The following is a 23,216-nucleotide window of genomic DNA, read 5'->3' on the forward strand; positions in this document are numbered from 1 at the left end:
GGAAATAGCAAACTGAACGAGGGCAGTGATACAGGAAAACGTCAGCGGCCGGTGCACGGAAAAAGAGCGAAACCCAGACTTCGTAGAATTCTTAGAACTACAAAACGTGAAACCCTCAAGGCAGGGGGAATTGGGAAATCCCTATGTAGTGAAACTCCCCCGAATGAACCCCCATGGGAGATCCCAAATTCAATTCTGTTCATTCCGGAGTATAAATCTAAAGGACAAGGGGATACCCTAAACAGAGATAATATTCTCAGAATACTAACTGCTATTAGCAGCCTGGCCGGGATTGGCTCACAAGATTTGATGTCTGTAGAATTTGAAACTTTTAAACACCTCTCTGAGCAAGAAGCAACCAAGACAGTTTGGGCAACTTGAGAAATAGTGGAGAAAATCCTCAAGGAAGAGCATCAGTTAGAAGCTTGGGGGATCCGAGTGCATCTCCACAAAGCAGTCGGGTATCCAGACCAACTACTCCTTCAGCACCAAGAGCCCAACGGTTGTAGACCAAGTAGTAAGAGAGGTTCTGGGCCTGTTAAATCAAGGGAGCACGTAGCACTTCTGCAGAGGCCTCAGAGAGAAATAGTTCCATCAACCGGGACATCCAGGGTCAAGGAGGAATTGATACATTAAACGACTGGTCCTGGATAGCAAAAAACATAAACACAGGACCGGAAACCCTATGACAGAGATTAGAACAGGAAGAAAATACTCCAAACCTAAAATTAGGCTCCTGGAATAGAAATGGCCTTGTAACTAAAACCATGGACAGTGCTTTAATGATGTATTTTCAACAATTCAACCTAATTCTGCTACAAGAAACGTGGTTGGAAGATCCATCCCACCTACTAGTCTTTAAATCATACCATCTTCCAGCAATTAGAAATTCTAACTTTAGCCATTTTAAAGGAGACCTCATGACTTACGCCTCGATCAAAACCATAACGACTGTTAAGGAACTAACAAGCAAAAACGCTCCAACAAATGAGATAAAAACAATTCAGCTGGAAAAAGTGTGTCCCAAAGATAAACAGCAGTTAATACTTGCTAATGCCTCTTTACATCCCCGGAACAAAAGAAATGGCGTGAAGCAACTGATAACAGAACTTACTAAGCTAATTACAGGGGAGACAACATCAAACTACATCATCTCAGGCGACTTTAATATGTTCCTTACAGGGAGTGCAGACTCAGACAGGCCGGCAGAAGACCAATATTCAGCATGGGGGATCCCACCTCAGGACAGGTGTAAGTGGGGTAAGCCAACTAAGATCTCTAAAGACCTGTTGAACGATCTAGAAAGCTTGTCCCTGGTAGCATTAAATGGCCGATCGGCGGGGGATTGTCCCCAAGCAGAAACTTTCCACAATGTATTCTCTGACACCACAATAGACTATACTTTCTTATCCTTACCACTTTGCAATTTAACACCTTGGCTGCTATTGGTTTTCCCCTCCTGTGCTGATCCTGACCGAACCGCATTGTTCATGACAAGCTCAGCTCGTCATAAGCACAGCTCCACCGTGCCTCATGACGAGCTGAGCTCGTCATGAGCATGGAAGGGGTTAATAAAAGATTTCAGGATAGGCATGTCAGATTACAGTGATCATCAGCCACAAGAGTTTAAACTTGCCATTCAAGGAACAGCACTGATCTATTCAAATGTTAACGCACTCACAAAGGTCAGATTTAATTACAGGAGAATCAAATGTGACACACGTGACCCAGGAAAACTCTTGGCATTGTCAAAAACAAAGTGGGAGGAAAACAAACTACTGTATGGTAACATCTTAACAGCTTGGGAAAGCTTTATTAAAAACTTTGGTCCATCTAGCTCTAAAGTGAACTCAACAAAAGCATAGCAAAAAAAACAACAGGAACCACTTAGCAGGCTGGCTAGCAATCAAAGAATTTACCTTTCAGCAATCCATCATGCCGAACTAAGACAAACAAGGGGTGAAATAAACAGAGTAATGGGTACTCTCCGTCAAAATTGCCCCTCCGACAAAATACAGCTGGAACCAAGGAAGCTCAGGGCATGTAAAAACAAAATCCTCTGGCTAGCGAAAAAGGAAACCGCCCAAACAACATCGGCAAAACTGTTATACGATTCAAAATCAAACAACAGTGCCAGGTTTTGGCACGCAGTCAAGAGTACAGAGAAACCAACGGCTCCAGGAATCAACTCACACATAACAGAGGACGCCTGGGTAAAATACTTACAGAATCATTTCAACCCGGATGTAGGTAAAAACACAGAAGACGCAATAATATGTCAGAGTGACTACCAGCCCCTAAAACACCAAGGTTCAGAGTCTGCACCCCTCTTTTCAATTAAAACGAGTGTGAATAGAATTACAACAGTTGAAATGAGGGTGCGCCTGTGCCTAACGGCCTTTCACCAATTATATACAAGCAAGACCCAAGCTACTGGGCTGGAGCATTATTGTACCTCTTTAAAAAAATCTTGGAAACTGGATGAATCCCAGATTCTTGGAAGGGATCCATAATTTTACACATCTACAAGAAAGACAGCAAGAGTGAACCGAAGAACTATAGGCTCATAGTACTAATTGACATCGAGGCCAAATATTATGCAGGCCTATTACTGGCCGAACTTCCTGAGTGGGCATGGGACAAAGCTCTAATCCCAATTAACCAAGCAGGTTTTCCAAACAACTTGGGGACAACCACAAACATTCTTGCACTTTCGCTTCTAATTGATGCCACAAAAGCAATCAATAAGCCACTATTTTTTTGTTTTATCAATTACAAAGATGCTTTTGATGGTGTTATTAGAGGGAAACTGTGGGCAAAGCTAGCTGGGAGGGAAATAGCCACAACCCCCCTGAATCAGCTAATCGTACTCCACTCTAAGACATGGGTCCAAATTAAGCTGGGGACCAGTGACAGTCTCTCAAGGAGGATCCTGGCCACTAAGGGGTTGAAACAAGGCTGCGTCCTTGCTCCAACCCTGTTTAAGCTTTTTTGTGTCAGACCTCTCAACTGAGTTGGTTATTCGCCATCACCATCCTCCGAATTAGGGTGGTCTGACACTTTCGAACTTATAATACTCTGACGACCTGCTACTGATCAGTCGAACCCCAGTTGGCCTGTATCACCTGTTAAATGTCACAAGCATTTTTGCCAACAAGAACGGATTAAGAATAAAACTTGAGAAGTCCAAAGTTATGGTATTCAATCAGCGGAGCGCCAAAAATCAATTCAGATAGTTGCTGGGGGGTAGGCTGCTGGAGATTGTTAAGAAGTACAAATATTTGGGAGAAATCTTTGACAGTATGGTTACGTACAACAAACAAAAAGAGGCCATCTAAGGTAGAGGTATTCTATTGGCTGTTACGCTAAAAAACATCAAGCACAAAATAACTGTCCCCAATCTTATCCCGCTAATGGAAGTACTTCGAGCAAAGCTTCTACAACAATTACGTATGGTAGTGAATCAATGAGAAGGAAAGATGAAATAATTTTGGATAAGGTGGTTTCCAAAGTTGCTAGAATAATATTCAATCTCCCAGAGTATACCACCCCAACACAAATAAGGCTAGAGTTCGGCCTTCAAAAGCTGCAAATAACACGGAAGGGCACAATGCCAAGTGCTGTTATAAAATAAAGAGAGCTTAGACTGGTTCATTGAACTCATACTTATGGAAGGAGATGATAAGGAAAAACCACTGCCCTGCTATGGTCTATCTTCGGTTGATCCGAAAAATCTCCCGTTTCTTTTCCCTTGACTCTCTTAAAATTATCATTTCTGCCCTCATCACTTCCCGCCTCGATTATGGAAATAGCTTGTTCGTGGGTATTCCTGCCTACGAAACTCGCCGCCTTCAAGCAATCCAAAATCAGGCTGCCCGTCTCATCTTCCATCTGCCCAAAACTCACCACATCACTCCTGTCCTTAAATCTCTCCACTGGTTACCTATCCTGCAGAAATCACTGTTCAAACTAGGGTGTCTTGTCTATCGGGCTCTTGATCGCTCTGCACCGGCGTTCATCAACTCTCTGATTTCTACTCACACCCCTGTTCATACCCTCTGATCATCTTCCTCTGCCTTCCTCACTGTTCCCCGTTTCCGCAAAACTCGCACTGGTGGAACCAGATTCTCTGTCCTCGCGCCCCGGTTTTGGAACTCCCTTCCTCTTTCTATGCGTTCTATTCCTATCTTTTCACACTTCCGTAAAGCGCTTAAAACATTCCTGTTTGCCCAGGCCTACCCCCACTAACCACCTCGGCCCTGTCTGTTCTGTTCTCTAGAGCTCTCAGCGCCAGGAAGTCGTTTGGCCATCGTGCGCTCTATAAATATTTCCATTCATTCATTCAGTCATGAATATGGTTGCTCGCTTTACAGGATTTGGGGAAATCCGGTCTTTCTTACAACAGCTTTAAGGTCTTGGTATACAAATCGGTAAAGATTGTTTCCCTTGAAGATGATAAAACAGACCTAAACAGGAGTGCTCACAGCTGGTTCATGATTCAAAGCTATTCGAGATGTAAACCACAGCCATATCTAGGTATACATTTCTCAAGAATTATGAAGGGAAGCCTTTAGGCGATGAGACTGGAAGTCCTATCTGCAAAACTGCACCAACCACCGTGGATACGCACACATCAAACTAATCACTGCAGATTATGTGGCAACACCAAAGAGGGTTCTTTACACCTATTGTGCGTTTGTAAGAGTTGAGATTTGGAACAAAGACAGCTCTTAAAGCTGTGCTGAATAAAAATCAGATACAAACATTCAGACAGGCGGTAAAGGCTGGTTTGAGGGGGACGATGTCCGGCTAGCTTGCATCTTTGTTCGTTTCATGAACATGGTAAAAACAAAGTTAATCCTGGTAGCATCCCACAAAAAATTGGCAAGCAACCCAGGCCCATTGACTGCTGGTTACTTACTTGGACATATTTACTTTTGATTGACCAATTTTAGTTTCAACATTAACTTGATTAGGATTTTATAACCAAATTTACAAACATCGGAATTGAGGTGAATACCTATGAGGATGGTCCCCAAATTGACATTGTGCACCCAACATGATACATATAGTAATTTTATCTTTTGTACTATATGTTAGTTTTATATTCTTTGTATTTTGTGAAATCACACATTTCTATGGGAAAAACTAGTGTTGTTTTACTTTATATGAGCGTTTTATTATGCAGCTCATTGCTAAGATTATTATTAATCAAGCAATAAAGATTTCCTTACTATATCTTTCTAGTAATAGAGGAGATTGAACACCCTACTGATCTTCCCTTGGGTTTGAATTGGGCCCCTGGGTCTTTTAAGTATCTGGGAATCCAGGTATATCATGACCTAGCAACTCTAAAAGAAGGTAACTTGAGCCCAATATTGCGGTCATTTGGGATGATAATACCATTCTGGTGCTCTCTAAAGTTACCCACAATGGCCAGAGTGGCGCTGACCAAAATGATTATGCTTCCACGTCTACTTCACTATTTTGTAAACTTTCTGAAGCATGTTTTAGCATCCTGGTTTGGGAAACAAAATAAAAATGTGCGAGAATTGATATGGGATGGTGGACGTAATACGGTCTCACTGGCCATCCTACAGCCTGCTCAGGAAGAGGGAGGTTTTGGGTTCCCAGATTTTGAGCTATACTATCTAGTGGGGCTGTTGCAGTGGCTGCTAAAAATGTGTGGACGGACTAGATATGGAACTCCTGACGAACAGGAGTTATAAATCCGCCCAGAGACGTCTCATAGCGAAACTCATAAACTCGACTATAGAACTCCCATGTCCAGGAGTGCTGCTACAAGGAGTGCATGACTGCTGGAGGAGGTGTCAAAAAGTCCCAAAGGTGATTCCATGTGGTATACTCCTGCTTTCCCCTCAGAGTCAAAACTGATGTGTTGGGTGAGGCTGGAGCCAGGGCAGTGGGCGACCTATCTCAAGACCAAGAGCTGATCCCACTAGACGGATTCCTGGAGCTATATGAGCTACTGGGGCGCAAATCCTTACATACCACTCACTAGTAAAGGCATTCAAGGAACTGTGGGGAATAAACCAGCGGGAACCACAAACAAACAATGTACTACAGGTCTTGACCACACTTGGTTCTGCAAATCATCTAGTAAACAGTCTGTTTCTCAACGCCCAACAGGGCATATTAAACAAATTGCAGGTTCTGCAGAATGCTGCAGCCTGGCTTATTCTGGACCTCCCAAAATACGCCCCCATGTCCCAGGAGTTGGCCAAACTTCATTGGCTCCCGGTGCGAAAGCAGATCTTGTTTAAAGCACTGTGCCTGGTATTCAAGGCCTTACGAGGCCTAGGGCCATCATTCCTTTGGCAGCACTTCTATTGGTATCGCCCAACCAGACACCTTAGATCTGCTGATGTAGGGTTGATTGCAGTACCTCGCATTAGGAGAGCACGCTGGGGAGGCAGAAGTTTTGTTCTGGGCGCTACCAGGCCTGGAATGCCCTGCCCCTGGCTCTTAGAATGATTACTGACCTTAGGCCCTTTAGAAGGGCGCTGAAGACTTGGCTGTTTACCAATTAATTTCCGACCCAACTTTGCCCAAGGAGTGATATTTAGCGCCAGGACACCTACGGATAACAGAGCGCTGTATAAATGTCAAAAATAAATAAATAAATATATAGAATGTCATTACAGTCCTCTGATTAGGATGGTAAGGGTACCATTGGAGAGGGCTAGGGCTAAATGGAATGATGCGCTGGGAAAAACATTAGAAGATAGTGAGTCGGCTAAGATACTCCAAAGTGCAAAGAAAATATCCCAAACACGGCCTTAAAGCTAATCCAAAAGACAAAAAGGACAAGGAATACCTGCCAATGATGATCTAATATAGGCCTAAAAAAAGGTCCTTATATAATTATAGTAACCCCTGAACCGCAAGCAAAGCCGAATCCACGCCGAAGACCAGCCAAAGAGCTGCCCGTCTGCGCCCGTCCGCGATTGGACGTGGCCAGGGGCCATGGACTCCACGATTCCTCCACATGTCGTCATCAGGTATTCTGCTCAAGAGTTGGTTAAATTGAGACCACTCCCCCTGACGGCCTGTATTCGTGAGCAATGGCCATGCTTAGAGGGCCCTTTCTCTTGTATTAACTGCCACTTTCGAGCGACCCACTTAAACACTTCCAGAGTATCGGCCACAGTCACAGATAGGCCAAAAGAAGGACTAAAGTGTATACTACTGAATGTACGCTCTATGCCCAAACACCAACTTCAGATATGGGACTTACTACATACATCATCACCGGATCTATGTTTCTTCACAGAAACATGGTTCAAGCCCCATACAATCCCCGCTATTACATTAGGGGTCCCCCTAGGATATAAGTTCTTAAACATGGACCGCCCTAACAAGATAGGAGGCGGTCTGGCTATTGCATACAAAGAACACCTGAAGGTTACCATATTGGAGCAAAAATGTTGCCCAATACTAGAAATCATAATTTTTAGAATAACTCTATCTACCAAAGTGTCCAAGAAAGGAGCGCCTATTTATCACCCACCAGGACCATGCTCAGGTTTTACTCTTTCCCTTCTGGAACTGCTAGCTCCTTATCTTAGAGCCAAAGAAGACTTCTTTCTTCTGGGCGATTTTAACATTCACGCAGATATCCCAGAGCTCACAGAAACTAAATCCTTGATTGCTGATCTTTCAACCTTGGGTCCTAAGCATGGGCGGAAAATCCGTTACGCTCGCGGATTTTCAGTAAATTCGCAATCCGCGAGATCCGCGAATTTCACGCAAAATCCGCAAATTCGCATGCAGCGGATTTTTTGCTGCGTGCGGTGTAAGTTCGCTATTGCGAACTTACACAAAACCCTCGCGAACTGGCAGAAATCCTTGCGAACTGGCAGAAATCCTTGCGAACACAAAAAAAGCATTCAGCAGGTTCAAAAGTTCAAACTCATCATTAGTAACCATTCCCTGTAGTGCTTCCTGACAAGGGCCCCTCCAGAGTTCGGTTGCTAGTTGGAACAATTATATGACCCTGCTCTGACCATCACAGCATGCTCATAGAATAGCTACAAGTAGGCCACAAAGGTCCTGGAAAAAAAATTGCACTGCAACAGAAAGCAAATTACAGATAAGGAAGCAGGTGCCAGACTGGAATTTTAAAACAGTGACACATTAATAAATCAACCCCAAATTAATTCATGTCAGTTGAAGCAGGCAGGTGTGCTTGCTTTTCCCTCCCATAATCTACAGTGATGATGAACCAGAGGGTGGCATTGATGCACCAGAGGATGGCATGGGTAAAACAGAGGGTGGCAGGGGTGAAACAGAGGGTTCTGGGAACCTGTGATGATGAACCAGATGTAGAAACAACATAATCGTGACCGTTGCGAGCCGACATGTAAGTTCGCAATTGCGAACTGGTACAAAACCCTCGCGAACTGGCAGAAATCCTTGCGAACTGGCAGAAATCCTTGCGAACACAAAAAAAGCATTCAGCAGGTTCAAAAGTTCAAACTCATCATTAGTAACCATTCCCTGTAGTGCTTCCTGACAAGGGCCCCTCCAGAGTTCAGTTGCTAGTTGCAACATTTATATGACCCTGCTCTGACCCTCACAGCAGGCTCATAGAATAGCTACAAGTAGGCCACAAAGGTCCTGGAAAAAAAATTGCACTGCAACAGAAAGCAAATTACAGATAAGGAAGCAGGTGCCAGACTGGAATTTTAAAACAGTGACACATTAATAGATCAACCCCAAATTAATTCATGTCAGTCGAAGCAGGCAGGTGTGCTTGCTTTTCCCCCCATAATCTACAGTGATGATGAACCAGAGGGTGGCATTGATGCACCAGAGGATGGCATGGGTAAAACAGAGGGTGGCAGGGGTGAAACAGAGGGTTCTGGGAACCTGTGATGATGAACCAGAGGTAGAAACAACATAATCGTGACCGTTGCGAGCCGACATGTAAGTTCGCAATTGCGAACTGGTACAAAACCCCCGCGAACTGGCAGAAATCCTTGCGAACTGGCAGAAATCCTTGTGAACACACAAAAAAAAAAAATCCGCAAATTCGCGAGAATTCGCGGATTTTGCGGATTGCGAGTTCGCAAATTCGCAAAATTTGCGAACGCCAGATTCGCAAAATTCGCCCATACTTAGTCTGGAACTGCAGAATAATGGACCCACACATGAAGGGGGACACTCTCTTGATTTGCTTTTTTCTAACAGTGCTAAAATTCATTGTAAAACTGCCACCCAGTTGGAATGGACTGACCATTTCCTGGTGGAATTTTGCCTGCCTGTAACTAACACACGCCCTCACAAAAAAAAACTCCCACCAATATGGCGCCGTCAGTGGCACAAGGTAACATTAGAAGAACTGCAGAGTGTTTGGGAAAAGCCCAAATTTCTGGAAATAGATAATGTGGAAGACACACTTGCAAAATGTTATTATTCCCCAACTGTGTCGTAAATAAAATTTACCTAGTCATTTTTCTATACATTAATATCAATAAGGATAGCTCATAAAATGAGAGGCAGAGTCTGTGGTGTCCGAGTTCAAAAGGGCTTTAATTCAATGGCTCGAGCCAGGGGAGAATCGGGTTCCATCACCTCTACGGTTCAGGAAGGGATATCTAATGTTTTATTAACATCACACATTATATATAGTAAAACCATACAATTGCAATGAATACAGTAGGCGTAACAAGTGAAGAGAGAGAGATAAGAGCATATGGGCGTAAAAGAAGGCGTGTAAGGAGGCGTATATGTAGGCGTGCACTTGGTGAGTCATAAAAAGTGTCACAGGTGGGTGGATGCATAGAGAGGTCTGCAGAGTCAGCAGAAACCTTTACCCTACATGTGCACGCAACTTGCCATGATGTGAAAGTGACGTGTAACTGGAGAGAGCTGGGGGTTGACTTTAGCACTAGTAGAGGAGCCTGGAGTCTGGGAAGTCAGAGCGACCTGTACCTTGGCATATCTGATATCATATGTTTGGAGGATGTATTGTCTGAAGTAAAGGTCTCTCGAGTAAAGGCTGTACATCACTAAACGCTAGTGTGTGCATATATTACTTTGTGCATTACGTGGGGGCATGGGCCTACTATGGCAACGGGTTCAGTAAATCACTTGCATGGAGACAGGAAGGCTAGGCCCTATGCTCTGCAGGCGGAAATATGTTTACCTATTTCACTAGACTGGTATGTGTTTTTGCGGAGGCTGAACAGATAACTGAAGGCAAAATACCGTCTTGGCAGGCAGGCCAGGCCGGGCACCGCTCGGCTGGGCAGGGAGTAAGGTAGAGGTCAGGGATGCATACCTAAACTGCAGCTTTCAGAGACAGAAGAGGCTCGGAGCCTGAATTCAGGGCCTGGTTCGACTGGGCCACAAAAACGTGGGCATCTCGATGTTAAAACGTGTACCATGTAAATGCATTGGCAACGTAGGCTTTAAGGCTGAATTATCGTTTCTTTCATGGAGGGCCTGGTAGTTGACATGTTAACGTTGGACGCAAATGCAAATGCGTCTTCATTTCGGACAAAGAGGGAAAATGCATGGATGTCATGCACATATACTACACGTTGGGGTACACGTAGGGGATACATAGACCATATAAAATTCCACTTTCCTCATTCCCTCCTTGTCCCCTACGTTCCCTTCAGGATATATCTATCTTCATGAGACCATCTATTTGTTCATATAGCATCATTTGCTCGTCCCTTTTTATTCGAGTACGGGAACGTGAACGTGGACCGGGAATACAGGCAGTGGCGCACAAGCCGCAAATCGCTGGACCACATTGCAGACAGAGACAGCAACTGAATACTATGAGCAGTATTATTCCTAGGAATGACAATACTTTCCATCCCCAGGCTTATATCACACTCCAGAGCCAGCCGGACCAAGTCCAGGTGCCTGGATTCTGGTGCATCTGACGAACTATTTTATGAAGCCTTGTTATTGCTGCATACACTGATGGTGCGTTATTAGGAATAAACACACAACAACTGGAGCCGATCACTCTACAAGCTCCGCCCCTATCAGCCAGGATGACGTCAAGAACAAGGCGATTCTGAAGAACAACAAGTCTCATAGCAGACTGCTCTTCTGTTAAGTTTCCTAAGACAAAAGTAGTCTCATTCACTACTGCTTCAAGCGTTCTTGTTAATCTGCGTATAACCTTACTATTTTGCACGGGACCTATGAACCAAAAATATCCTTTAACATAATCTTTGTACTGGTCCCAGGCAGACTCAGAGTAGTCGATAACTGAGGGAAGGTCTCTCCTGTGTCTCGCATGTATGAGATGGGAATCTCGATGATAATTGGATGTGGCTAGAAAAACAGGTGGCAGTAGGAACGCAATGTAACACGTTCCACCCCAGTCCAAGGGCAGACGTACATAAGCTGTCTGACCACAAATGAAATAGGAATGGCGGGAAGCTTTGAAAGTAGACTTTCCTTTATCACTGAATTCAACCACAGTATTACAATCTCTGTGTCCTAAGTGTACTGAACCATTTTTCCTGACGTATAATTCACCTTTTACTGGTAAGACTGTTATAAATGGTGAACCTGTGTTGGTTTCGGACTGGACATTCAAAATCATGAGGTTGAGGGAAAAATTACCTAATTCATACACTTCATTTTCTAGATCGGTCCCTTTCCTTTGGGGAAGACCGTCTTTGTCTGGGAAACATGCTTTATTCATAACTGTGTTCAGGTCTCCCCATATCCAATCGCCTTGGGAAACTGTGGACTTACTGTCTAGAGATGACATTAAAGCAAACCATGCGCCGCACGAACCATTGTGCGAAAACGGATAAGGAAAGAGGGGCAGAGCTCCCTTCATTTTCTGGTAGGGTGGGAGTCGGCCACATACCCAGCAATTCGTGACATTGCTGGTCTGGTGAGAATGGTGCAACATACGGACAAAAGTGTTGTTGCGCAGTGCTAGTCGATATGACAGTTCGTGAGGTGGCAGGTCACTGAACGAGTACTCTACAGTGTCATTGAAAGAGGAATGTACATGTGAACCAAGAGGAGGAAAGAGAACATGTAGTGTCAAGCTTATACATATAATCAATATACTTAGAATGAACATAATACTCAGTGTAACTATGCATCTGCTACGTAAGGATTTGCAGTACTTTTCTTTCATCTTTTTCTGTCTATCTCTCTGACTATTTGGGTCTACGATCTGGTACATATCAGGAACCTGTCTAACCGCTTCACCCGAGGGGGACTTAAACAATTAAACGCTGTCTGACTTACTAGACCATAGCTTGGAACGATACTCCTGTTGCGGAGTTTTTTCTAACAAAGGGAGTTTAGTGTCAGTATCAGAAATTTTCCCAGAAACTTCCGCAAAACAGTCTTTGGAATCTTTTCCCGAGCCAAGTTCATGAAATCGCTTCACGTGGTGGGCATGGATCCAGCCCTTTCGTCCTTCCACTTTAATAGCCGTCCTCATCGTCAGTAACACAAGCTTCGGTGACTTCCAACGCGGCTCCAGGGGGCTCGACCGGTCGAAATTTCTCACGAGCACAAGATCACCAGGGACGATGACGTGATCCTTAACCTGGGTGTTGTCTGGGAAAGCGGCGGCAACCTGTGAATGACAAGAGAGTAGTGCAGACATCAAGGAAGCCAGGTAATCTGTCAGCATATTACTGTCAACATCTGTGATTTTTCTAGGCATAGGCGTACCCCACATGTTTGGCGGTCTACCGAAAACAACCTCATAAGGAGATAGTCCGGTTCTGGAATGAGCTACCATACGCATGTAAAAGAGGGCAACCGGCAGGGCTACCATCCAATCCACGCCCTTTTCTGCACAGACCTTCGCTAGTCGTGTTTTTAGAGTCTGATTATGTCTCTCGACGAGGTCTGCTGCCTCGGGGTGTCGGAACTTCCACTGGTACCCTAACAGGAGAGATACTTGTTTCATGAGTTCAGAAGAGAATGGCTGTCCATTATCTGAGTACACGACACGGGGCAAGCCGTATCGCAGAAAGAATTCACGAACCAACTGCTTGGCAGTGGTTACAGCAGTATAATCTGGGACTGGGTACGCTTCTGTCCATCTAGACAGGGCACATACAACTACAAGAACATATTTGAATCCTCGACATCGGTCCATCTGAATATAATCCATCTGGAGGGCTTCAAAAGGGTGGTCAGGAGGATGAAATCCACCTTGTTCCACGGGAATGCCTTTGCCTGGATTGAACTGACAACAGATCATACAGGTACGTACTTTCTGTTTCGCTGCTGCACGTAAATGTTTGTTGAACCAGATATTCTGTATGCTGTCTAACATGGCTTTTTCTCCTAAGTGTGCTGGACTATGTGCTGTATTAATGATAACCTGAACCATGGAGTCGGGGAGAAACCATGTGGCCTTTCCCTTCGTCATCCATCCCTGATCTGTCTGGACCCCTCCTTGTTCAGTCCATTTCTTGATTTCGTCTGGAGTGGCATGTGTCTGTATGTCGAGTACATCTTGTGTGGGATCCCTGACTGTCATGCAAGTTGTCGGTGATGGTACTTCAGTCTTTGTCGTGTCAGTTGGACTGTCGGGTTGAGTCTGTGCTGTAAGTTTGGCTGTTCGATCTGCCAGGTCGTTACCCTGGCAAATAGTGTCAGTGGCTTTGCACTTCATGATGGCTATGGCTGTAGGCAAGTGTATTGCATCTAACAGAGCTTGAATGATGAGGGGACCGTGCTGTATTTTGGCACCGTGGGAGGTCAGAAAACCTCTCTCTTGCCAGAGGACTCCAAAGTCGTGTACGACTCCGAATGCATACTGTGAGTCTGTGTATATGTTTACTTTCAGGTTCTTGGCTCGTATACAGGCTTGGGTCAGAGCAATGAGCTCTGCTGCTTGGGCAGACAAGGTGTCAATACGTTGTGTTTCTATAACTTCAGTATCAGTGGTCACTGCATATGCGGCCACTAGCTCTCCTGTGCTTGTTCTCATGCATGAACGTCCACATATAGTGTCAGGTCTGGATCGGGTAATGCGATGTCTGTCAAGTCTTGTCTTGGCTTCGTCACTGTGTTAATGACTTCCACACAGTCATGTGGTGCAGGGGCTGATATACTTGAGGGTAAAAGTGTAGCTGGGTTAAGGATGTTACAACGTCTGATCTCTATGTGTGGCTGAAATAGTGTCAATTCATATCCTGTCAGTCTTGCTATAGTCAGGTGTTGTGTCTGTGTCCTGTTTAAGAGAACTTCCACTGAGTGTGGAACATGTACTGTCAGGGGATATCCTAACACTATGGAATCGCTTTGTCTGATTGCTAGAGCTGTTGCTGCAACTGATTTCAGGCTCGCAGGCAGAGCCTGGGCCACTGGATCCAATGTACTAGAAAAATAAGCACAAGGCTTGTGTTTTCCTGCCTGGTCTTCTGTGAGCACAGATAATGCTGTGCCATCGCGTTCAGTAACAAAAAGTGTAAAAGGTTTACTGTAACATGGAGTCGCCAAAACTGGTGCTTGACATAGAGCTCTCTTCAGCTCATCAAAAGCAAGGGTATGTTCCTGAGTCCAAGGGAGGACAGTCGAAGTCGCTGCCTCCTGTGTTGTCAACTGTATGAGTGGTTTGACTAGAAATGCATATTGGGGGATCCATTGTCTGCAGTAAGAGGTGAGGCCAATGAAGGCCCGTACTTCCTTTTGTGTCCTGGGCTGTGGAAGATGTGCAATTAACTGAATACGGTCTGGTGTCAGCTGTCTACCCCTCTTGGACAGCAAGTGACCTAGGTATACAACTTGCTGGACACAGAATTGTAACTTCGAAGGGGACACCTTGTGCCCCTTTTCTGCCAGGAAGTATAAGACTGTCAGTGATGCACGTTCGCAGTCTCGTTCTGTCCGCGCTGTGATCAAAAGATCATCAACGTATTGGAGCAGGGCAGTGTCAGTAGGCATGTGAATACTGTCTAGTTGTCTTTTCAGAGCTTGGCTGTAAATACTAGGGCTTTCTGTGAACCATTGAGGAGCTCTTGCAAATTTGAAGCTTCGGCCATTTAAACAGAATCCGAAAAGGTATTGGCTTTCCGGATGGATGGGGACACTAAAGAAGGCGTTCTTGAGATCTATTACAGTAAAGAACGTCGCTTCCGAATCAATGGCAGTCAATAGGGAAGAAATGTCTGGGACCACTGGGTACTGGGGTATTATACATTTGTTTAATTCTCAGAGGTCAATCACCAGTCTGTAGACCGGTGGTGCATTAGGGTCAGTTCGTTTGAGAATCGGAATGATAGGGGAATTGCATACATTGGAGTCAGTTTCTACCACCACTTCTTGTGCAATGAGTTTGTCAACAATTTTCAGTAAGGCTACTACAGCCTCAGGTGGTAACTTGTATTGTCGGATTCGTGGCAGTACGACTCCTTGCTTGAGTGTGACACGGTATGGTGTAATGTGCATGTAACCTACATCAGTCGGACCTTTCGCCCATAAATGCTGTGGTACATTCTGAAGTCTTGGATCAAAATCTCTCAACACATAATGTCCTTTAAAATCACGTAAAAACAATCTCACTCCTTCTGGAGAACAACAAATCACTGCTCCTAGTTCCTTCAATGTTTTTATACCAAGCACGTTTTCTGGACATGATTTCGTAAGCAACAAGTCTGTAGTACGGGACAATGGACCAACTCCTAGGGAAACTGGCTTTGACACTTCGTTAACAATAGGCTTTCCTGAAAATCCCAGGGAAATATTCTGTGAGCCTGAGAGGGGTGCCCCTGGAACCTCGTGGTGACTGATGGTAGTTCTGCTCGCCCCTGTATCAATCAGAAATCTTCTGTCTTTTCCTAATACATGACTATGCACATAGGGACCCTCTTGATCTACAGGAACCTCAATAAGGGGCAAGCCGACCTCCCTCTCTAGGCTGTTTCACGAATACTGTTGATAGTCTGGGTAGTCTGACTGCGCATACTGGTACATTTGTTGTGTGACATGTTGTGTGGCAGCTATGGGTTGGGGTACGGCTACTGTCTGTTGCGCGTTCTGTGGAGTTTGCGTGTTCTGCGGGACGTGGTCCTGTCTAGGAGGACGCGGTCTTTCTTTCGTCTTGCCTGTAGCTATATTATGTTTCAGGACAGTACATTCATTTATACAGTGACCTGGCTGCTTGCAGTAGTTGCAATTTCCCTTTACAGGTGCCGCGCCCTTTCTCTGACCATCGGCGGCTGGAACTGATTGAGCTACTAGTACTTTCATTTTCGTGTCTTTCATGCGTCTCTTTTCGTGTTCCTGTTCTTCTCTAATTCTGTTCTGGTGATACTGCAGCATTTGTAACATTTGGGAAGGGCTATTAGCTTGCCAGGTACTTTCGACCTTTAATACTTTATTTTTAATCTGGGGTAAGGAATTCTCTACTAGTTTGGTCACAAAAAGATGTGGGTACGATTCACTACTTGTCTTCAGACCGCTATTAATAATAAAACATTTCTCAAATCTAGAATAAAAATCACTAGTGTCTTCATCTTGTTTCTGTTTACAGGCTTAAATGGCATCCCAATCTTCCTTTTTAGTAGTCAATAATCTTGGCAAGACCTGTATTAATAGCCCGGGTAATTCTTTAACTTTATCCCCGAGACCAGTACCAGGGGTTCGTGTATTATCCTCGTTTTCTAATTCTGTCCAATTAATCTTTTTCTCTCCCACCTCCCATTCTTTTTCTTTGAGTTTTTCATAAATACCTGCTGGTAACAGTACTTTCAACATCTTAATGATGTCAGCATATGTATACTCCCCCATACGGAGCATGTCTTTTAATTCACGGTGGAACCCTGCTTGGTCTTTATCATGACAGGGCAGTAATTTTTTCATTTTCAATAATTCCATTTTTGTTAAGGGTGTATAAACAAATACTCGTTGAAGCGCACCCCCGTCAGTTCTAACGGGATGAACCTCTCGTAAGGGATTCTGTCTGTCTATGTAAAAGGTTTTTCTTTCCCGATGTGGAACAGGAACAAAATGTGGGGTCAGGAAAGTCATGTACTTATGTCGTTGTTCTAGTATGACATTAATAATTCGGTACCTAGGCCTCTCCATCTGGCTAGGAGTAAATCGTCCAATAATTTATACAGGGGACCTGGATCAGAATGCTTATTCTCGTACAATGTGATGAGATGTTGAATCATGTACATACCAGCTAAACGCTGTTCTTCCGGAGGAAGACTCAAAAATGTCTGCGCTACTATGTCATCCTTATATATGTTAGAATTTCCAGCCCATTGAACTGCTGACCGGGCTAGTTCCTGTTCATGCATGGTACTAAGTTCGCTACTCCCTACTCGTCTTTTTAATGCTTGGTCCGTGGCTTGGAATATGTGTTCAAGGGAATACTGTTCTGGTATGGGAGAAAGAGAACGTTTCTTGTATTCTAGTTGTATGGGTCTATCAAAAGGTCTCGCCCTACCTACGTAATGTATTTTACTTGGGTTCTCAGTTGCTAAATCATCGTCCTCTGAGACTTCATTGTCTTCTCTCTCAGCTTCTTTCTCATGTATATCAAGAATTTCTTTACGAATTTTCCTGTACATGCTTTCTACACTACTCTGTTTATCATGTTTACCAGCAGCTATATTGTCACTCCAGTTCGTCAGGACTTTAGTTACTTCTTTACCTGGCTGGTCTCGCTCGCTGATCAAACAATTAATCAAAAACTGTAGGAGCATACGTTGAAGCTCCACTTTTCTATGTACCATGGCCTCGTGAATACTTTTTGGTCCCTCCCCCGTTCTGATGAAGTGGTAGATTTTGTCTAAATGTCCTTTCATGTCTGGTAAAATAAGCAAATAATCTGCAACACGTCTTAAACGTATTGAATATATAAGCATAGCACCGTCTCCTGGTACGGGATCATATATACAACCGGTAAGGTACTGTCTAATGGATTGAAAAGTAGCTGCTTTAGGCGTGTGTTGTAGTGCTAACTCTCGTAGTGATGATCGTTTTAACGGAGGTGGTGTAGAGGGACCCCCTCCCGCTGCTCCTAGACTGGAATCGCCTTGGCTTGAATCGGCTTTTACTGGCTGCGCTGGCGCTGGTAATGCAGGTTGATCCTGTGCTACAGGTGCTGGGAGAAAAGGATTCAGAGGGGGGTTGGTAGCAGGAGGAACAATGGGGGAATTCGTATTATCAACTGGATTGGGAGGAGGATTAGTAGGAGGTACACGTACGTTTACATACTCTGGAGCAGCGTCATCTAAATAGGAGGAAAAGAAAATGTCCTCTGCGGTCTGTTTATGATTACGGTTTTTAGTCGGGCTCAGTGGTGGTGGCAAGTTACTGGGTACTTCCGGGGCCACCTTAGGTAGACCCTCGGCTAGAAGGGGGTACATGCCTTTAATAAGAGCATTTCTTTGTCGGTCTAGTTGTTCTGTTCTAACTCGCTCACCTTCTTCTAATAGTTCTTTTTCCTTAGCTTTTTCTGATGCTTCTCTACTTCTTTCTGCTTTCTGTATTTCTTTCTCTGTTCTCCTATGCGCTTCGTTACGCCATAATTCTATGGCGTCCTTCTGGGATTGTCTGGCTTTCTTTTTCCGCAGTGCTTCTTCTACTCTCATGATGCACTCAGCATCCCATGTCCCTGAGACAGGCCATCTATATTTCTCTTCCAGATCCTTGGTATAATCCACCCATAAATCTAAGTACAGTATGGCATCTAAGCCATGTTTATGGTACATAAAATGTTCGGGAGTGTCCCTAGGTGGGACGGGAACTGCCTCTTCGAGTATCCCTTTCCTGGTTCCTATCTGACATAATTTCGAAAACAGCGGCATGTTTATACTAGTTTGAACGAAAACACAATAAGCACAATAATAGACTGCAAACAATCATTCATACCACAACATTAAAACATTACAGAAATTACCTGGTACATAGAATAACACAATTCTGGAATAATCGGAAATACAATACTATACTGGATGCACTGCTAGAACAGTACAGTCATACCGGTCCCATAAAGAGACACGTCATACCGCATCCACCGAAATGGACACGTCTATACCGGATCTGTGTACCCAGACCCGTCTTGACCGGGCTCAAATAAATGAACCCGTCTAGATGCGTTCCCAACAATGGTACTCACCGGGAAGCAAAACTGAAGGCCTCGGAAACTCGACACTGGACTGGACTGGACTGCTACGGCTTCTTACTGCTGCGCATGCGCCTCGGAACAGGTGGGCCTCGGGATACCTCGGACCTTGCTCTCTCGGCTTGGGCTCTGGTCGGGACAGTCCGCATTCCTCACCGCCTCGTGTGGATGCCTGGCCGCAGTCTCCGTCTCCTCCGTGGGCCTGAGGGAGTTAGCAGGAAAACCTGCGAATGTGCACAGAAGGGGGTCCGTCACGGCTGTAGAAGGGGTCAGGGGGCTGCGTTACATCGCCGGCGCGTGGGGAAGGGGACTAGTCCCTATTCGGGCACCAGAAATGTCGTCAATAAAATTTACCTAGTCATTTTTCTATACATTAATATCAATAAGGATAGCTCATAAAATGAGAGGCAGAGTCCGTGGTGTCCGAGTTCAAAAGGGCTTTAATTCAATGGCTCGAGCCAGGGGAGAATCGGGTTCCATCACCTCTAAGGTTCAGGAAGGGATATCTAATGTTTTATTAACATCACACATTATATATAGTAAAACCATACAATTGCAATGAATACAGTAGGCGTAACAAGTGAAGAGAGAGAGATAAGAGCATATGGGCGTAAAAGAAGGCGTGTAAGGAGGCGTATACGTAGGCGTGCACTTGGTGCGTCATAAAAAGTGTCACAGGTGGGTGGATGCATAGAGAGGTCTGCAGAGTCAGCAGAAACCTTTACCCTACATGTGCACGCAACTGGCCATGACGTGAAAATGACGTGTAACTGGAGAGAGCTGGGGGTTGACTTTAGCACTAGTAGAGGAGCCTGGAGTCTGGGAAGTCAGAGCGACCTGTACCTTGGAATATCTGATATCATATGTTTGGAGGATGTATTGTCTGAAGTAAAGGTCTCTCGAGTAAAGGCTGTACATCACTAAACGCTAGTGTGTGCATATATTTCTTTGTGCATTACGTGGGGGCATGGGCCTGCTATGGCAACGGGTTCAGTAAATCACTTGCATGGAGACAGGAAGGCTAGGCCCTATGCTCTGCAGGCGGAAATATGTTTACCTATTTCACTAGACTGGTATATGTTTTTGCGGAGGCTGAACAGATAACTGAAGGCAAAATACCGTCTTGGCAGGCAGGCCAGGCCGGGCACCGCTCGGCTGGGCAGGGAGTAAGGTAGAGGTCAGGGATGCATACCTAAACTGCAGCTTTCAGAGACAGAAGAAGCTCGGAGCCTGAATTCAGGGCCTGGTTCGACTGGGCCACAAAAACTTGGACATCTCGATGTTAAAACGTGTACCATGTAAATGCATTGGCAACGTAGGCTTTAAGGCTGAATTATCGTTTCTTTCATGGAGGGCCTGGTAGTTGACATGTTAACGTTGGACGCAAATGCAAATGCGTCTTCATTTCGGACAAAGAGGGAAAATGCATGGATGTCATGCACATATACTACACGTTGGGGTACACGTAGGGGATACATAGACCATATAAAATTCCATTTTCCTCAACTGAGGCAATAGACAAACTGGCCCCATTGAAGTTGCACAAACAATTCCCCATAAATAAACAGGAAAAATGGTACACTGAGGCACTGAGAACTGAGAAGCAAGAATGTAGGAGGTTAGAGAAAAAATGGAAGAAGGCACGTACAGAAGAGAATAGGAAGGCACATCATGATGCACAAACAAACTATTATGAAAACATAAAAAAGGCCCGCAAGAATAGTCTTGTCCTGCAATTAGCAGAAGCAGGCAACTCCTCGAAGGAACTGTATAAAATACTGGAAGCATTTGTTAAACCTACAGCCTCAATCAATCAATCAGAGCATTTATATAGCGCGCTACACACCCGGAGGGTCTCAAGGCGCTAGGGGGGGGGGTCCGCTACTGCATGAACAGCCAGGTCTTGAGTTGCTTCCTGAAGGCGAGGTGGTCCTGGGTCAGGCAGAGGTGAGTCGGGAGGGAGTTCCAAGTCTTGGCGGCGAGGTAGGAGAAGGACCGTCCCCCTGTGGTGACTCTTCGGATGCGGGGGATGGCGGCGAGGGCGTGGCCGGTCGATCGAAGCTGGCGTTTGGGGGCGTAGAAGTTGAGGCGGCCGTTGACGTATCCTTGGCCTTGGTTGTGAAGGGCTTTGTGTGCGTGGGTGAGGAGTCGGAAGGTGATTCCCTTGTTGACCGGGAGCCAGTGCAGGTCTCTCAGGTGTCCGGAGATGTGGCTGCGATGGGGGATGTCCAGGATGAGTCGTGCTGAGGCGTTCTGGATCCGCTGGAGTCTCTTCTGGAGTTTGGCGGTGGTTCCGGCGTAAAGGGAGTTGCCGTAGTCCAGCCGGCTGGTGACGAGGGCCTGGGTGACCGTCTTCCTGGTCTCGGTGGGGATCCACCGGAAGATATTACGAAGCATGCGCAGGATGTTGAAGCACGACGAGGAGACGGCGTTGACTTGTCTGGTCATGGAGAGGGAGGAGTCCAGGATAAAGCCCAGGTTGCGTGCGTGGTCTGTTGGTTTGGGTGCGCTGCCTAGGGCGGGGGGCCACCAGGAGTCGTCCCAGGCGGAGGGTGAGGATCCCAGGATGAGGACTTCCGTCTTGCCCAAGTTCAGTTTCAGGCGGCTGTTCTTCATCCATCCGGCCACCTCTTTCATCCCTTCGTGAAGGTTGGCTCTGGCGGTGGCGGGGTCGTTGGTGAGGGAGAGGATCAGCTGGGTGTCGTCGGCTTAGGAGATGATGTTGAGGTTGTGCTGGCGTGCGATGTTTGCGAGGGGGCTCATGTAGACGTTGAAGAGGGTTGGACTGAGCGAGGAGCCTTGAGGGACGCCGCAGATGACTTCGGAGGCTACGGAACTGAACGGAGGGAGGCGGACTCTCTGTGTCCTTCCGGCGAGGAAGGAGGTGATCCACTCCAGTGCCTTCTCCTGGATTCCGACGTTGCTGAGGCGCTGTACTAGGGTACGGTGGCAGACAGTGTTGAATGCCGCGGAGAGGTCTAGGAGGATGAGGGCTGCTGTTTCTCCGTTGTCGAGCAGAGCTCGGATGTCATCGGTGGCTGCGATCAGGGCGGTCTCGGTGCAGTGGTTGGCCCGGAAGCCAGACTGTGAGGGGTCGAGGGATCCATTCGTCTCGAGGAAGGCGGCCAGCTGCTTGTTGACGGTCTTCTCGATGACTTTTGCAGGAAACGGGAGCAGCGAGATGGGCCGGTAGTTCTTGAGGTCGGTGGGGTCGGCTGATGGCTTCTTGAGTAGGGCGCTGAGTTCGGCGTGCTTCCAGCTCTCCGGAAGGTGGCGGAGTCGAAGGAGGTGTTGATGATGTCACGCAGGTGGGGTGCGATGACAGCGTCGGCCTTGTTGAAGACGTGGTGAGGGCATGGGTCGGTCGGAGATCCGGAGTGAATGGAGTTCATCGTGCGGATGGTGTCTTCAGTGCTGATCGGAGTCCAGGCGCGGAGGGTGGTGTTAGGGGCTGGTGGTTCGGTCAAGGCGTGCGTTGGTTGCATGCTGAAGCTGTTGTGTATGTCCGTGATCTTGTTGTGGAAGTAGGAGGCGAGGGAGTTGCAGAGGTCTTGCGAAGGGGTGATATCGTTGTTTCCGGTGTTGGGGTTGGAGAGCTCTTTGACGATGTTGAAGAGTTCCTTGCTGTTGTGTGCGTTGTTGTCCAGTCGTTCCTTGAATGTGGTTTTCTTGGTGGAGCGGATGAGTTGGTGGTGCTTTCGGGTGGCGAGCTTGAGGGCAGCCATGTTGTCCGGAGTTGGGTCTCTGCGCCAGGTTCTTTCGAGGGTCTGACAGTTCTTCTTGGAGCTTTTGAGTTTGTCGGTGAACCATGGGGCTTTCTTGCTCCCGGGTCTGCTCGGCGGGGTCCTCAGGGGGGCAAGCTCGTCGGCGCAGTCGCTGATCCACTTCGTGAGGTTGGTGGCAGCCTGGCTTGGGTTCGTTGTGCTGGCGGGATGGTTCATGCTCAGGGAAGTCGCGAGCTGGTCGGCTGTGATCTTGTTCCAGTTTCTGCGAGCAACCTGTTGCTGGTGGTGGTGGATCGTGGTCCTTCCGAAGCTGAAGTGGACGCAGATGTGGTCCGTCCAGTGGAGTCCGGTGGCGTGGCTGAAGGCGATGTCCT

Source organism: Lissotriton vulgaris, chromosome 2_1, assembly GCF_964263255.1.
Source record: "Lissotriton vulgaris chromosome 2_1, aLisVul1.2, whole genome shotgun sequence".
NCBI classification, from domain to species: Eukaryota; Metazoa; Chordata; class Amphibia; order Caudata; family Salamandridae; genus Lissotriton; species Lissotriton vulgaris.